We start from the raw sequence: 16,176 nt of genomic DNA on the forward strand, positions 1-16,176 counted from the left end.
TACATTAGTAGTTTGCGGCATTCATAGCCCAGTTATTGAACATTTCTGTACCATGTATTTAGTATTACAGAATAATGTTCATAAAATTAAATTATTGGCATCATGGGTAATCGTATTACAATAAACAGTGGCAGTCCTTGGCCAGTCACTAAGCATATTTAGTATCACAGAATAATGTTCATCAAAAGTCATCATTGAAAAGGAGAGTCAATTATTGGCATAGCATTAACATAATTCATTGAGTTATACAAATTATTGGCACTCATTGGCCAGTTACCAAAACATGAAAAGTCATCATTGAAAACAGGAGCTAATTAATGGCATAATTAATAACATAATTCATTTAGTTACATTAATTATCGGCACTTAATGGCCAGCAAGTATTGAATAGTATAAAACATTGTTCATCATTCAGTATTATTCAGAATTCTCTTAAATGAGTAGCATTATTTGAAACTGGTGATACACACCATTAAGAAGTCATGATTAAAAATCAGTTAATTACAGTCATAGCATTAATAATCATGGGCATTATAAGAAGTCTCATTACAATAAACAGTGGCAGTTATTTGCCAGTTACAAAGCATTATTTTATATTTTTTTTTGTTTTGTATCATTAAGAAGTCATTACTGAAGTGACATACTATTCAGAGCTGATCAGTATTACTCAGAATTCTCTTAAACTAGTAGCATTATTTGGGACTGGTAATACATTTTTTTTGTTTCTGTGCTAGTTAGTTAGCAATGCATTGCTTTGGGTAATTATAAGGAAAAGCAAGAAGAGAAAAAGAAAAAAAAATTGCTTCTGGGTTGTTCCTGTAAAAGAAAAATGTGTAACGTCATTCGTCATGAGTCAGCTGTAGCAAGGTTGTGACACAAGTGGATAAAAAAATGCAAGTACTAGTATAGGCTTAATAAGTAACAAGTTTAGTAACTATCATGAAAGGCTTCTCCTGGAAAAAATACAAAATGGATTATTGAGCTGAAAGAAGAAACGCATACTATGCTGAAAAGTAGTGAACTTCGAATTAACAGGTAGTGAAATGTGTATAAAAATGTGTTCCATAGCTGTCCTTTCTAAAACCTTCAGTCATCATACCATACAATATAAAACATACTGTCAAAACAAACTGCAACAAATACTTAAATAACTACATAGCATAAATACATAAACTTCAACATCATCCTCATCTGTAAAGAAAAACTTCATTATCCATATTATCTTAACTTCATTATTATCATCACCTGTAAAGAAAAACTTCATCATTCATAGTAGCATATTCTTCACCATTACTCTTCATCAGCATTCATTATCATCTGCAAAAAATCACTTCATTATTCATTACACAACTATTCCTTATCTCTAGCATATTTCATCACTAAAACTAAGATGTGTAGTTCTGTCTGACAGCCTGCATCAATCGCCTTGTATTCTGAAAGAAAAAATTAGTTAAGACTGCTATTCTACGATGTGCATAGTATATTCTTGTTAATGCTTGTTAATTCTGATCCATTTACTCTTCCTCATAAGGTTTTTTGCATCTTCTTTCGTTTTTTCCGTGTGTGAAATTCCCATTTCTGTTTAATTTATTTCCTTTACGCATCATCTCTTTCTGAAATTGATGAATAAAGATTAATGTCTTGCATTTAAATCATATACCCTCTAAATAATGACTGGTTTATGGTGATATAATTAAGCGTACAGCATAACATGACAGAAAACGTAATATGTCAAAAGCATAGGCAGTGGTCAAAGGCAAACTGTACAGAGAATATCACAATACAGCAGCACAAAAAAATGTAAAACAGTCACGATGTTGAGATATCATAGGGCAAAAAATGTCAAAATTAAATGGTGTGTTATACCTTAGAGGCGAGAATTAAAGACTTTAATGGGGAGAGAATTTGATAAAATTAATACGTCATTACATAGAATAGCATAATTATTCATAAAATGCGTAAGTTCATCTGGAAAAATGTGCACGGTCTGATGTGTAACGACAAGAAGAGCGACCTGCTAACCTCACCTTGCCGGGCACTTGCCAAGAAAATCCGATAGTCATTAATAATTAGTCACATAAATATAATAGCATAAGTGGTCATAAAATGTGTAAGTTCATCTGGAAAATATGCACGGTCTGATGTGTAACGACAAGAAGAGCGACCTGCTAACCTTACCTTGCCGGGCACCTGCCAAGAAAAAATACGAGTCATCAATAATTAGTCACGTGAATATAATTGCAGAAATGATCATAAAAATTAGTAAATAGCATTACAGTGTGATAAATCGTAAAGTATGTTCACTCAATAAAGGGTTTTATGTTGGATAAGTGGTGGTTTCCTTTCGATTTTCTGGTTCTCAGAGTTTCGACGTGTACAACATTGGGGTGAGGAATGCTGCGAATTCGGTATGGACCTGCGAATAAAAGTTCAAATTTACTGCACTTACCTTTTATTTTATTGGATAAATAGTGTGTTCGTACTAATATCTTCTGTCCAATGTGAAAGTCTCGGCGCGTAGAAACCTGTTTTTGTTGTCTTCTCCGGCGCTCTGCGGCACGTTTGATGTTGTTCAGCGCAATGTCAATTATTTCGTGGTGTCGTAATCGACAAGATGTAGGAAATGTTACTAATTCTTTAATTTTGTTTGGTGGTTCAACGTTTTTCAGTATAACAGACGGAGATAGCATAGTGGATTCATTTAGAATGGAATTAATGACATCTTGGAATGAGAATATGTGTGTGTCCCAATCAATATGTCTTTTGTGGCAGTATATTCTACACAGTTTACCAATTTCTTTCATTAATCGTTCACAACTTGCTAACAAGTTCGTCAGGAATGCACAATAACCAATTGTTGCTGTCTGGATGAGAGCGGCGAAACAGAATGTCATTGCGTACAGTGTAGTGGTTTCTAATCGTAACATTAATCTTATCTTGCCAAAGGTGTTTAATTTCTTTCCACACGTTGTCTTTATTTTGCTCTTTTGCTATGTCCTGTAATGACGAAGAAATAAAATTTTCAAATGCAACTTGCTGAATGTACATGACGCTGAAATTTGCTTTGCAGAAGTTGGTTGCGACGTCTTGCTGATTGTTGCTGAGAGAACGAGATAGTGCGTCTGCTACAACATTTTGTGTGCCGGGAATGTGAACAATCGTAAAATTAAATTCCTCTAAATAAAGTTTCCATCTACTTAACCTGTCGTGAGTAAATTTAGCTGAAAGTAAAAATTGTATTGCTCTGTGATCTGTGTAAACGGTGGTATGTCTGCCATAAAGAAAGTGCCGAAATCTCATAAATGCCCAAACAACACATAATGTTTCAAGTTCTGTAACGGAATAATTTCGTTCAGCAGGTGACAAAATGCGGCTTGCAAATGCAATGTTTCTAATTACTGTTGAGCCATCTTCTTCAATCTCCTGAAAAATATGTACGCCTAAAGCGGTGTTAGAACTGTCGGTCGCAATGGAAAATTTTTTTGGTAAGATCTGGATGCGATAAATGTGGAGCATTCAACAAAGCGTGTTTCAAATAAGATTTTCGTGAATAAGATTCTGCGTGTCAAAATTATTGCTTACGTTACTGGAATATACAACCTGTACTGTATCTGTTCAAATTCTATCGTACGTGTTATTATTTTCAGCAGGATTCCGTGGCATTTCAACTATTTGAACTGTACTATTATTTCTTCCTGACGTATTACGCTCTGGATGATACCTACTGTCAGGTTCATTCATGAGAATATGTTGTTGTTGATCATTTTGTTGCTGGTAAGACCGACTGTTATTATATGTACGCTGATAATTGTGCTCATTGTTTTTACGTCTGTCGTAATAGTCATTTCTATACGGCGCATTGCGATACGAGTTGAAATAGTGTGTTGTCTGTACGTAGTTGTTCCTTTGCTGCCGTGCGTTACTATTTGTTGGATCAGGGACTATACATGTATGCGGCGAAACATTAAAGCCTGGTTGACCTTGTAGACTGCATTGTTGGTTAGGTATGCTAAGCGGCTGACTTTGATGCTGTTGCGGAGAAAAACTTCTATTGTTACCAAAATGCTGTTCCTGTTGCTAAAAATTTTACACATACTGATGATCACGATTGTATCTTTTATCAAAATTGCGTTAGTAGTTCTCGAGTGCCTAATGAAAATTGTCACTTTCGGTAAAAAATTTGTCACATCGGGTATTCATTATATTTTACTTAATTCTAGATAGAGCAGTAGTTAAAGAGCTATTTTGATAGATATAAAGGATAGTAGAAGAGAAGGCAGCAGTGCAGAAAACTAAAGATGAAACAGCACTACTACAGCTCGGGGCCCTATGCACGCTACGGCACATATTCATTAAAGCGTAATGAATCCCCTGAGGTCTATTACGCGCTGCAAATAATTTTCAGCTTTCGTGTTATAGGCAATGGCGGTAAAAATTCAGAAATAAATTGCTGTATCCATGCTAATTGTTGTTTCTTCATTACAGACAATGCTGTTGAAAATACAAAAATAAATCGACGTATCCAGTTCAAATCGTGTATCGGTGCACTGTCATTATTACATTCCTTAGATTTTTTTACAAATGCAAATTGCTTATAATCAATGTTCTCGTCACTGAATTTGAGAACACGTTCAGGTTTGTGTGAGAATCTGTTTGTCTGTGTCATTTCTGATTTCAAGTTGCGTAGCTTTTCAGATTTTAAGTCGCGTAGCTTTTCGGATTTTAAGTCGCGTAGTCTCTGTAAATTGCTCAAATTATACGCGCTCCGTAACTCTGACAATTGCTCGCAACGTGGCGTATTCTGTGATGTGTTATTAACAGAAATATTTTTTATCTCTGTTACTTCTTGTTGTAAATTTGACAATTTTCTACGTAAGCTGTTATTAGACGAATCGATCTCATTAATCGTCTGCTGTAAATTTTGAAATTCAGGTGTTTGGTTAAATGAAACCGGTGAAGTATCGTCTGATTTATTGTCATTAGTACTTTCGATAACGTCAATACGACTGGCCAATTCATCATATTTTTCAGTCAGTATTTTAACCTGATCATCGTTTTTAGTGTCAGTACTATTAATCTGTTTTTGCAATTTACGTGTAGTCTCGTTCAGTTTTTTAACGTCAGCTTTGACGACATCGGAATCCTGTGTTAGTTCTAATTGTTCAAATCTGTCACTGTCTGAATATCTGCTGTGTGTGTATCTGTTTTTGATTTAAGATCAGAAATTTCATCACGTAATTCCGCGTTCAACTGTTCGATGGTATTAATTTTGTCGGACATTGTAGCAATATTGTTGTCTACGTATGTTTTTGCTTTCGCAAACATTTTACGTTTGTCTTCTTGTCTCTGAGCAGTGATTGTTTCCATGACTTGACGTTTTACTTTATTTTCATCCTGAATAAATTTGCGGAAACGTGTATCACTGTTTTGTATGTGAAGATTAAAACGTTCGTTAATTTGTGTGTTCTGTTGGTCGAATTTCGCGTCAATCTTTTCATCCATTGTGCGCGAAAGTTCTGCTGTCATTGCTTTAAACTCGTCGCGTAATTGTATAGCCTTTTCAGAGCATTGTTTAGCGACTCCGCTAATTTCGTCTCTAAGTGTTTCTGTTGTAACTGTTTGCATTTCCCTTAATTCTTGCGCAACAGATCTAATTTCTTCGCTACTTTTTCTTGAACACGCATCAATTTCCTCGCATAACTGTTCCTTAGTATCATGACACTGAGCGGCAACGGCTGTAATCTGCTCGCTAAGCTGTCTAGAATTGTTGTCTAATTTTTCATTAAGGCTGTCATGTTTTTCATTAAGCTGTTTGATCTGTTCACTAAGCTGTCTAGAATTGTTGTCTAATTTTTCATTAAGATTGTCTTGTTTTTCGTTCTGGTGTTTGACCTGTTCACTAAGTTGTTTGAGATTTTCATCATTGTTGTCTAATCCTTTATTAAACTCTTGTTTGAGATCTTCTTTATTTTCATTAAGTTGTTTACTCATTTGTAGCAAAAATGCCATAATTGGATTCGACACAAAATTATCATTTCTATTCTTCGTGTTGTTTAGTGGTGTACCTGGAATTGTCTCGCTTTCCGTAACCATTTGGTTATTCTGAGATTCACAAAAAGGTTTGTCAGTCGGATGTACACTGTCAGACATTATTTCGGAATTAAATAAATCCGTCGTATTTTCCGTACACTGTACATTCTCATTAGAAAAATTTGTCTGTACGTTATTTGAATTTTCCAAACCGGGTGAGTTAAGCTGGGCAGTGCTCATTACAATAGGGCGTCCCGCGTCATCAATTGTCGTTAATGTTAATAGAGGACATAACCGAGTTCGTTTGTTCATCATTAAGACAAAAGTCATCATTAGTGGTTGGAACGCATTGATAGTCAGTGAACGCAGCATTGTCATCATTACACTGTGTGTCACAATTACTATCGGTCACGTTGTTTAAGTCGGTAAATTCATTCATAATACCTCGCGATACGCTATTCATAGTCTTTCGCGGTATTTTTACAATATTCACAATTATTCACAAAAGAAATAAGCACAATGCAAAAACAACACACAAATACAACAGAGCAACGAATTGCCGATGATCTAAAGAAAGAAAGTCACAAAATTAGTAAAAGCGTTGCGCCAAATGCTAATTATATTTAAACAAATAAGAGCAGAAGATTCTCAACGAAATACGATCCTGGACCGGGTGTCGCCAAGTGTAACCTCCCCACGAATATTTAAAATAATATTTTTAAATGAGAATAGACATAGAGCTAAGTGTAGCCTCCCCAGAGAAATTTGAAAAGGCAATAATTTTAAAAAAAATGTTAATGGGAATAGAGCTTAATGTAACCTCCCAGCAAATAAATTTAATGACAATGACAATTAAATGACAAATAGCAATCTGACCCAAATGTAAGCTGCCCACAAAAAAATGTAACACAATTCAATGATAATGAAACCTCAGTGACAATGAAAACGCAAATAGACCGAAATGTCGATCTTAGGCCCTGTGCAATAATTAAACTCCAATTCTTACCTCAGTAAAACTCCATCTGCTCTTATTTTTCGCCATAGCTTGGAGGAAATGCATCGCAAATATATTTTGAATTTAAGTAAATTTTTCTTTAAAGGAAATGGAAGGCAAATATTCTTTCAATAAAATGTTTGTTTTGTTAAAGTGCTTGGTTTGAAAACAAAATTATTATTGGGGCGATTCTTGAACAAATTAGTTACAGTTAAGATACATTACATTATCAGATGTGCGCAATGCTGCTTCATTACCTTATTTAATAAATATACCTCGTCCTGAATCTTGACCAGAGCGCCATGTCGACGCCCACCGACTCCTCACACTCAACTGCGACTATCTCTCACGCGCTACTACCACAGACTACGTCATCTCGCATGCGCTACTCCTCTCGAACTCTTAACTCGCAACTGAACTCTCTCGCAACTCGACCGCAACTGCCAACTCGCGACTATCTCTCGCGCGCTACTACCGCAGACTAGCAACTCTCTGGTCAAAGATTTTATCATGCCTCACCATCGCTGCTACATAACATACGTGTTTCAATATATATATCAATTGCTGTCGATACTTTCTCTTTGAAACACCTTTTCTACACTCACATGATTAGATCGGAAGGATTGGAGACTGTCTCTTAAAAAGGCGTTAAGAGCATTTTTATCAGCTTTTTTAAATAGATGTACTTTACGTTTCTTGTTGATCTTCTTAAAGTATCATTTAATGTAGCTTAGTAATGAGGTATCTAACACGTAAGTAGGACCTACTTCCAAGAACGTAACAACACCAGTGTACGTGTGCTACAGCTTCTGAGCAATCGTCGCGTTTGTGTTTGTTTACATCAGGTTTATTCTTATGATGAACGGACTACAGCTGTACTAAGTCTGTGGTAAGTTGGCTGCCGGTCCCCAAGTACTGATCTTCAAAAGTCAGCACCATTCGGAACAGTTCGTGTCGACTGTGCTGTTTCAGATTACTGCCACCCTCAGCGACGCCAAAGATATGATACTGCAGGTTGATTGGTTGATATAGGGGAGGGAACCAAACAGCGAGGTCATCGATCCCATTGGATTAGGAAGGTTGTTAGGCGTGCTATTTCGAAGGAAGCATTGCCTGAAGCGATTTAGGGAAATCACGGAAAACGTCGTTCTCCCGTATGCGAGTCCAGTGTGCTACCCACATGTGACTCTGTCATGCTGACGAATTGTAGTTGTGTTGTCCATGAGAACGGATAATTAATTTATTAATAATAGTAATTATACTTTAATTTAAATGCATTATGCAATACGAGACATGGTTACGAATGTTTACTAGATGTTTTGAATGACATATTTCTTCTACTCATTGCATTGTATTATAACACTCTTAATTCAGTTGCATGTTGTTTGTTACAAATATGTGCCACATTTGAAGATGATCGTCTCTGTAATGTGCCTTTTTGAATTCACATGACTTCTGTGTCAAAATTTGTACCGTAGCAGCTGATCGATACGAGTCATGCAAGCCCGTGAGTTGTCGGTACTGGCAGGTAAACAATAAAATCTTCCCCCTCTCACATACTCAAACCTCGCTGCAGCGGCTGTCAAATGTACTTGGCTCACCTCTGAATTCACTAACATTAATTAGAATTTGGCACGCCTTAAAATATAATAGAGTCTGTAAGTGCTTTTGTTCGTTACTGAACAAAAAACAGCACTCTTATGCAGCTTATAACGTTAGTTGACGTTTTTGGATTCGTCTATTAGTTGCTAAGATGCATTTTATAAAGTACGGCTGAGAACCGTGGGCCACACGAACATGTGATTCGGGCCGCATGCGGCCCGCGGGCCGCAGTTTCACGACCACTGCTCCACACATTTCGCCTATACAAGGGCGGCAAATGTTGTTGGCGATCGAGTGAACCGATCGGCTGCGCTCCGCTGGCATCGGGTCTGCAGGTCACAGAGCTTCCTGGTGACAGACCGCGAAAGCTTACCTTCGTGTTTAGGACGAGGAACTGTTAGATTCATTCCGCGCGATATTCAAAACTGTCAATTACTGTAGTTTTTAATATTTGTCACGACGTGTCGAAGAGCCGAAACCGCTTAAGCAGTTTTCAAAAATGGTTCAAATGGCTCTGAGCACTATGGGACTTAACGTCTGTGGTCATCAGTCCCCTAGAACTTAGAACTACTTAAACCTAACTAACCTAAGGACATCACACACATCCATGCCCGAGGCAGGATTCGAACCTGCGACTGTAGCAGTCGCGTTAAGCAGTTTTCAGCACCTATAGTTTAATTTACAAAAATTTTCTCGAAAATACACGAGTATCCCACAACTAAAATGTACCTAAGTTTGTATTCTTCCCAAACTGCAAGTGATTTTTCATGAGAAGAATCTTTCACTTCTTATTGTGTTAACTGACTAATTTAACACAATTTTGAATGTAAGGGACTGCGCAGATTGATTGGTCTGAATCCCGTGGTTATCGCCGATGTCTGCACAAGCATCATGGGCATAGGTTTGCTTCTTTAACCTAGAGCTGAATTTGATCTTTAAGCAGCGGAGCTTTATGTACTTCTCTCCAGAAGTCCATATACAACTACAGCAGTTTACGGGTGGCTGTATGTTTTTATGTAACATTGCTTTAAACGGAGTGAATGTGCAATTAGCACAAAGACCATTATAATTATACACTGTGGCGCCAGAGAAACTGGTATAGGCATGTGTATCAAAATACAGAGATACATAACTGGGCAGAATAAGGCAAATGTCTGAGCAGTTCTTAGATCGGTTGTTGTTGCTACTGTGGTAGGTAATCAAGATTTGAGTGAGTACATAAGTTCCCTAATCATACTGTAACCATCAGTGAAGACTTTAATCATCCAACAATAAATTGAAAAATTACAGCTTTTTGTGGTAGACATGATAAGACATCCTGTGGAACTTTACTGAATGCCTTCTCTGTAAACTACCTAGAACAGGTAGTTAGGAACCCCATTCATAATTGAAATAAATTGGATTTAATGGCAACATACAGACCTGACCTCTATGAGGATGCCCATATGGAAACTCATTTCGATGACCAAGACCCAGTTGTGGCAACAATGTCCCAAAATACAAATCACAACTAAAACAAGAAGAAAGATAAATATGTTCAGTAAACTAGATAAAAAATCAATGAATTTCAAACTTTCAGCACATGCCAGGAGATTCTAGAGGCACTCTGGCTCAAGTTTGTAAAAGCTGTTTCCACACACTGGATAGATATGTATCCAGTGGAAAAGTTCATAATGGGACGGAACCTCCTCAGTATAAAAGTCAGTGCAAAGAAACTTCTTAAGGAACAGAGATTACTGCACAATAGTTGTAAAACAAAGTGTAGGTCTATAGACAAAGAGATGCTGAATGAAACGCGTCTGGCAGCCAAGACACACTACATGGTGCCTTCATTGACTACTGTATCAGAATATTATCAAATGATGTTTCACAGAACTTAAAGTAAATCTAATCGTACATAAAGGCTCAAAGTTAGTGTCCAGCACTAGCAAATGAGACAGGAACTGAAATTGAGAGAAGCAAAGCAAAAGCTGAAATGCTTAATTCCATTTTCAAATGTTCCATTATAGAGGAACACCCAGGATAATTGCCCCATTTTAATCCTCGTATCAATGAAAATATGAATAAAATAAATATTAGTGTCAATGGTGTTGAGAAATAGCTGAAATCGTTAAAACTGAACAGACCTCCTCAGCCCAATGGAACCCTTGTCAAATTCCATACTAATTTTGTGGCTGAGTTAGCCCCTCTTCTAACTATAATCTATCGTAGATCCCTCCAACAAAAAACTGTGCCCAATTCCTGGAAAAAGGTACAGGTCACACCTGTCTAGGGAAAAGGGTAGTAGAAGTGATCCACAAAACTACCTCCAGTTTCCTTGACATGGGTTAGTTGCAGAATCTTAGAAGACACTCTGAGCTCAAACACAATGAGATATCTTGAACAGAAAGACCTTCCCTACGCCAATCAGCATGGATATCGAAAACATCGATCTTGTGAAACCCAACTTGCTCTTTTCTCACAAGACATACTGAAAGCTTTGGAATAAGGCAATCAGGTAGTTACAGTATTTCCTGATTTCCGAAAAGAATTTAACTCAGTACCACATCTACGTTTGTTGTCAAAGTACGTTCATATGAGGTATCAAGTGAAATTTTCGACTGGATTAAGGACTTTTTGGTAGGGAGGCACAGCCATTTATCTTGGAAGGAGAGTCACCAGATGTAGATGTAACTTCGGTTGTGCTCCAGGGAAGTGAGTTGGGACCCTTGCACCTCATGTTGTGCATGTAGACAATACTAATAGTAAAATCAGACTTTTTGGAGATGATGCAGTTATCTGTTATGAAGTATTATCTGAAGTACTATCTGTTCAGTCAGATCTTGATAAGATTTTAAAGTCGTGCAGAGATTGGCAACTCGCTGTAAAGGTTGAGAAATGTAAAACTTTTTCTTCACAAAACAAAAATACATAGTATCCTATGTCAACAATATCGATGAGCCACTGTTGGAATCGACCAACTCGTACAAGTATCTGGGCGCAACACTTGTAAGGATAAATAATGGAAAGATCACATTGGCTCAGTTGTGGGTAAACCACGTGTTAAACTTCGGTTTATTGGTAGAATACTGGAGAAGTGCAATCAATCTGCAAAGGAAACTGCTTACAAATCACTCTTGTGACCAATTATAGACTATTGCTCAAGTATGCGGGACCCTTACCAGATAGGACTAACAGGTATATTGAATGTATACAGAGAAGGGCAGTATGATAGTCACAGGTTTTTTTAATCCATGGGAGAGTGTCACACAGATACTGAAGAAACTGAACTGGAAGATTCCTGAAGATGTACATAATCTGTCCCATGAAAGTACGTTAGCAAAGTTTCAAGAATCAGCTTTAAATGATTGCACTAGGAATATACTACTACAATAAATTTCATATATCACTATCACGGGAATCGTGAGGATAAGGTTAGAATAATTACTGCACGTACAGGGCATTCAAACAATCATTCTTCCCACACTCCATAGGTGAATGGAACAGGAAGAAACCCTAATAACTGGTACAATGTTACCATGTGGGAAATTCTTTCCCCTTTGCATTTTCACACTTGTCAGATACTTTGACTCCGTATCTTCAAAGTCCCAGATATAGCTGAGGATAATTCCTTAGGCAGCTCAGACTGTACAGTATGTTTATGAATACCGTACTATTACTGGATACTCCAGGAGTAGATATCACCTAACGTTTCGTTTGTAGGTGTCATAGTGTAGAACTCATATTAAAATTTAATTCTGCTCTATTGTTTTTATGACTATGTCATGCACTGTATTCAGTATAAATACTCTGTTTGCTTGCTTACTGTTTTCATAGTTGGTTAATTTACAGCCCTACTCAAAATATCAGAATACCCATATACAACAGCAGTAATAAAGTTAATAGGAATGATGATATAGATGCAGAATCTTCAAGTCAGAAAATTGGGAGGCACATTGTTTCATGTCAACTGTTCAATCTTTGTTTCAAGGAAATTTGTGGAGTGTCAGAAGAAAACGAAACATGAGGAAAATTAAGGACACAGCAGACAGATATATCCATTATTAGATAACCTTATCATAACAAATTATATTCTTACATAAATTTATTTATGGCTTGTTATGAAAATGAAGCTTACTTACTGCTCAAATGCAAATTTGAAAACAAGTTCTATAAATGGTACTCTAATAATCTAATGCAACTGATATTAATAGCACTCATTTTTTGGTGTAAAAGGTAAACTATAGAAATATTCAGTGATGTATAATATTTTAAGGCAATTTTTTGAGTAGGTATGTAATATTGCAAAGGCTAGGAAGCACCCATAAGTATCTATATTACTGTTACTTTATTTTTATGAGTAAATGAAAAGAATATATTTCTAATTCAGTATTGATATATTTTAAATACTAGCACAAATTCAGAAATGATGTCTGTTGAATATAATTATTTTGTTATTGAAAATGTAATACTCATCATACTCATCAACAGACTATGTTTTGTATAACTTGTCTAGCTACGATTTGCCAAAGTAATATGTACCTCCTTAGTAAGTTTTGTGTTTCACACTTAAAGACATAAGCACTGTGTGACAGTGAGACAGATAAACCTTTTTTCATCTTTCTTCCTCAGTGTCATGGTTAGCAAGTGCAACAAAAGTCTACAATAATCAAAATACATCATATATTCACTGCTTCCTCACGCTCATTGTCCTTTTGTTTTTTGAAACTTATTGCATTTAAATTATATGAATACTTAATTCTGTAATAAAAAATTCATCTTGAAATGAATGATTTTATTGACATTATAACTTAGAGCAAGTATATTCTTGTTAATTTGTTGTATTATGTTTGATGTTATTTTCATCTTGAAAGTTCATAGTTCACAATTTTATTATTGTGATCTTATTAATATGTTCTGGGTGATGTGTTCTGTGACATTTTGTCATTGAATTATATGTCAGATTCAATAAAAATAACTAAAAACACATTTTAAAAACAAAAAACGTTAAGTTTAAATTTTTTCTCATTTCTTGTAACTGTGACTTTCATTTCACCAATAATTAGTCTTCATAACAAATTGATAAAGTTTAATTCTTACCAAGAGTTAATGAGTTAACTTTTTCCATTAGTAATTAGAAAATAACTGAAGATCCATGTTAACTTCACAGTCTATTTCAAGGCTAATTCTGAAGTTTCAAAACTACACTGCCTTAGAAGTGCTTTTGGTTATCTGTCTTGGATGCAAATAAGTGGTTTTCATGGCATAGTCCTAATAAGAGGAATTAAATTTTACATTAAGAAAGGTGTTATTGCAAAGTTTACCTTGCATGTGGATGGTGTATCAATGCTGAAGGCTAAAGTGAATCAAAAATTTCTGGTACTCTACACACTTGCCATAGAAACACTGTTTGTTGCTACTGAAAAGCTCTGTCATAAAAGCATACACTAAATGAGATCTCTGAAGACAAAGTTCATTTTGATTCTCTACTGTGTTTCTAGTACATCATTTACAGTTCATTTCTCGTCCAGCACATCAGGATCAATCTGTTATGTTGAAAACTAAAAAAATAATGGTTTGAGGAAAACGAAGCACAACCACATCTCAAGATAAATGAAAAAAAGAGTAAAATTTGTGTAATATTCCAATATGAGCTTTTAACACACATAGAACACATTCTAATGACTTATGTCTTTATTTTGTAGAATAATAATGGAGATGCCTTTACATGGTGCCAAACACGTGGCTGCCACTCATAGAAACAGGGTAATGCTAATTTAAACTGCGACATTCAAGAACTTAGAACTCTGGTGAAATTAGAAAAATCAAGAATACTGTTGTATAAGGTTTTATATACATAAAAAGTGTAATTACTTCAGTATTTTGTATTTACAGCATGCCATAGCTTAATGATGTAGCTCTAAATTATGTTGCAACTAGATGATGTTGCCTTGTATTATGAACGCAACGTGAAAAATTCTTCTTTTGACTATGGAATATTTAACTCTCTTTCACTGAAGATACAATTTTTTCAATGTGCTGGTCATACCATTTTAGGTTAATACAAATTGTTCAGCATATCTCTGATCACTGAACTTCATCCCTGATGGTGACATCTCGAAAATCTGCGAAATTCCCATTTATGACTACCATAAGACCCTCATGAGACTATAAATTCGTTTAGATCTTGGGACAGAAATAAGAGGACACTTGTACCAACAATTCGAACTTAATATCTGACAGGTTTCACATTACTGAAGTATCTTTGCAGATGGTTGCATTGTGCAGGGGAAAGACAATGTGCATATGTAACCGCACTTGACAACACACATATAAGAATTTAAAATAAGAAACAAAATTTATTCACATTGTAAATAAACACACTTCAAAAGAAGTTTTGCATCACCCTGATTCCCAGAACTCCTGAAGATAGACGTTGACTGTGGATATTGTATCACAGTCACAGTCCCTTTGACTGTTGGGAGATGTCACTAAACCCGTCCAAAGATGTAAACAACCATGCATGAGCAGCGCCTATTAGACAGAAGGGGTCTGAAAGCCGATCAGTTCCAGTCATTCCACCAGGAAGGCGGTACTTGGCTCGTGTCGTCTGTAGTTCAACCATGCCTAGACGGTCAATACCGCGGTTAGATCGCGTCCACATTGTTACTTTGTGCCAGGAATGACTCTCAACGAGGAAAGTGTCCAGGCGTCTCGAAGTGGACCAAAGCGATATTGTTCGGACATGGAGGAGATACATAGAGACATGAACCGTCGATAACATGCCTCGCTCAGGCCACCCAAGGGCTACTACTGCAGTGGATGACGGCTACCTACGGATTACAGCTCGGGAGGAACCCTGACAGCAACTTCACCCTGTTCAATAATGCTTTTCGTGCAGCCACAGGACGTCGTGTTGCGACTCAATCTGTGCGCAATAGGTTGCATGACGCGCAACTTCACTCCCGACGTCCATGACGAGGTCCACCTTTGAAACCACGACACCATGCAGCGCGCTACAGATGGCCCAACAATATGCCGAATTAACCGCTTAGGATTCGCATCCCGTTCTATTCACTGATGAGAGCCATGTGTGCCTTCAACCATACAATCGTCGGAGACGTGTTTGGAGGCAACCCAGTCAGGCTGAATGCCTTAGACACATTGTCCAGCGAGTGCAGCAAGGTGGAGGTTCCCTGCTGTTTTGGGGTGGCATTATGTGGGGCCGACGTATGCCGCTGGTGGTCATGGAAGGCGCCGTAATGGCTGTACGATACGTGAATGCCATCCTCCGACCGATAGTGCAACCATATCGGCAGCATATTTGCGAGGCATTCGTCTTCGTGGATGACAATTCGCGCCACCAGCATGCACAGCTTGTGAATGACTTCCTTCAGGATAACGACATCGCTAGACTAGAGTGGCCAGCATGTTCTCCTGACATGAACCCTGTTTAACATGCCTGGGATAGATTTAAAAGAGGGATCTACGCCGAATTGCCGTTGAGGAGTGGGACAATCTGTGCCAATCAGTGCCATGATGAACTTGTGAATAGTATGCCACGATGAATG

This window comes from Schistocerca nitens, chromosome 4 (assembly GCF_023898315.1).
Source record: "Schistocerca nitens isolate TAMUIC-IGC-003100 chromosome 4, iqSchNite1.1, whole genome shotgun sequence".
Classification (NCBI taxonomy): Eukaryota; Metazoa; Arthropoda; class Insecta; order Orthoptera; family Acrididae; genus Schistocerca; species Schistocerca nitens.